The following is a 2,567-nucleotide window of genomic DNA, read 5'->3' as shown; positions in this document are numbered from 1 at the left end:
GTAGTTTAATTAGAAAGAGGGTTAAAATTAAAGTAAAGATCATATAAAAGCAGTTATAATTAAAAGATAAATGTTTATTATAGATGTAGGTATTAGTTAAATAGAAGGAATAGGAAATAATTAAGTTTTAAGGTAAACTTAAAATTATATACACTTAATGTAGGTTTAAAATTAAATACATTTAGGATTAGAAGTAAGATTAATTTTATATATAAGTGTAGATTTAGACATAAGTTTTGTTTAGAAATATAAAATGTAAAATGGGTAGAATTAAGAAAGTAGATTAGTAAAGGAAAAGAAATAGAATAGTGAAGGGAAGAGATTCAGTTGGCCTAGAGGTGACAGGATGTGGCTGATAAATTGGCAGCTGGTATTTTGTTACACCACTGGTAGCAGGAAGGAACAAAATGAAACTTGTAAAGGTTAACTTCTCCATAAACAAAAGAAAAAACATGATGTAAACATTTAATGTGTAACATTTTGTGGGTAGGGGGGGTCAGTAAAACACTATATAAGCTTGTAAGAGTTGAATAAAAACTGGCAGAGTCTTGAGCTCTCCCCAGGAAGAGGATTCCTGTCGTGTTCATCTTTTCTTTTTCGCCACTTCCCAATTCCCCCATCTCAAGCCCTGACTCTCTCCTGGAGCTGGACTCCAGCAGAGTCATCCATTAGCCTTTGAGCAATAATTTGGGATAATGATGAAAAGTTGTGGCCTTTGAAGCCTGCTTGCCTGCCTGGATATGAACCTAAGTTTGTTCTCATAGTAGTGATGTGATCGTAGTCAAATTATTTAACCTCCTTACTGTGCCTAAGTTTCCTCATCTGCAACAAAGAAGGTAATAAGTCCCAGCTAGGATGATTGAGCTAATGCATAAAATTACTCAGGACACATATTAAATGCCTGATAATATGCTAGTTCTATTAATATAAGTGAATCTGCATTCTAACCTAACAACTCTAGTTTCAGCAGGGTGAAAGAATCACTAAGAACTCTAGTTAGTCACCCAGCTTCAGATGTAGCCTTGAGTAGAATAAAACCAAGAAACCTAATCTAGTATAGTCTGAAGCAGGTGGAAAAAACACCTCTAAGGAAGAAAACTTTTATTCTAGAAAAGCAGAGAATTTGTTTCTAGGGTATCACAGACATATAGATCCATGTTAACTAGACGTATCTTTTCAAAAGTTCAAATTTTACTTGGCGCTATAGTCGCAGAGAGAACAAAATAAGCTGAAAATGGAAAAAAAAATTCTGAGCTCCAGAGATGACAGTACTAATGGTAAGAGTATGGAAATATATTCTGTGCTCTCCTTTTCCTTCATCTGTCTAATGAGAGGTTTGGACTAAATGGTATCTAGAAATATCATTAAATGATTATGTAGCATCTTCTATGTCAGAAAATGAAGGACATAAACAACATGCCATTTGACAAAAGTACAAACAAAATATATTTTTTAAAAGGCCTCGATATTTTTGTTTGCTTTATGTGGAAGACAAAGACATGAGTATCAAAACATTTCTAAGTTGATGACCTTACTTCCAGGAGTGTTGTTATTTCATAAAATACTTCTTATTGTACTATATTTAGCATATGTAATAATATTATTACCAAACATCATTGCTCAGCTATAATCAAGCAGCATGAAGTTTTCCATAAAATTATCCACAAGGAAGAGAATGATTCTGTTCTGGGCCAAGTTAATTTTTTAGATAATTCAAGTATTTTCTTTAATTACCAAATTCTTAGATTTAAACACCCATCTAGCAAGCATTGTAACAATACTATGATGAATTCAACAAATTATATCAATATTAATTACAGCCTGTTTATTTTAAAAGATTATAAGGATGTGCATTATTTTACTATGGCAAAAGGTAGCTATAACTTCAAGGGATTTTGGAATGTGTGTGACTCATTCACACCCTAAATGTACCCAGATTACTCAGCTAACATTTTTTTTTCAAAAAATTATAGTTGTTTTCTGATTTCTCTTGCACTTTCAGTTTAACAATTATTATTTCTAACTGTCATCAGTATGCTCTTTTTTGACCTTCACCTTCTTTCTAATTAAATAATCAGAAAGTCAAATATCATAGGAAAAAGCTTAAAAGAAAGAGGAATTAAGGTATGAGTGATGCCCTGAGAGAATTTTCTGTATGTTAAGAATGTTGAATAAATGACATTGATTTCGAATGTTCAGAAGCCTTAAAAATGTTTTCTTATTTCTAATTTATATTCTAGATAGATGAGCCTCCTGGAAAAATACGTAAATTGCAAGTGTGATATACTATAATATTACTAGGTATTTATTTCCTTTGAATGGAGTGTTCAAGTGGAATAAGAATGCTCTAGTTCATGTTTTATATCATTCAAATATTGGGTTATCTAAACACGAATATTGAGAGCACATATCTTTTCTTTTAAGCAAAAGATCACTAAACCACTTAAGGCACCAGCCATTGCAAAAATAACAAAAAACAGAATGAAAAAGAAATTGAATATAAGAGAATTGAAAAAAATGACAAAACCACTTTTCACTCCTGCGACTTCTACATCTATGAAATTCAT

This window comes from Carlito syrichta, unplaced genomic scaffold, assembly GCF_000164805.1.
Source record: "Carlito syrichta isolate Samal-C Ts95f unplaced genomic scaffold, Tarsius_syrichta-2.0.1 Scaffold305699, whole genome shotgun sequence".
In the NCBI taxonomy this organism is placed as follows: Eukaryota; Metazoa; Chordata; class Mammalia; order Primates; family Tarsiidae; genus Carlito; species Carlito syrichta.
Note: the sequence above shows the minus strand (reverse complement) of the source record.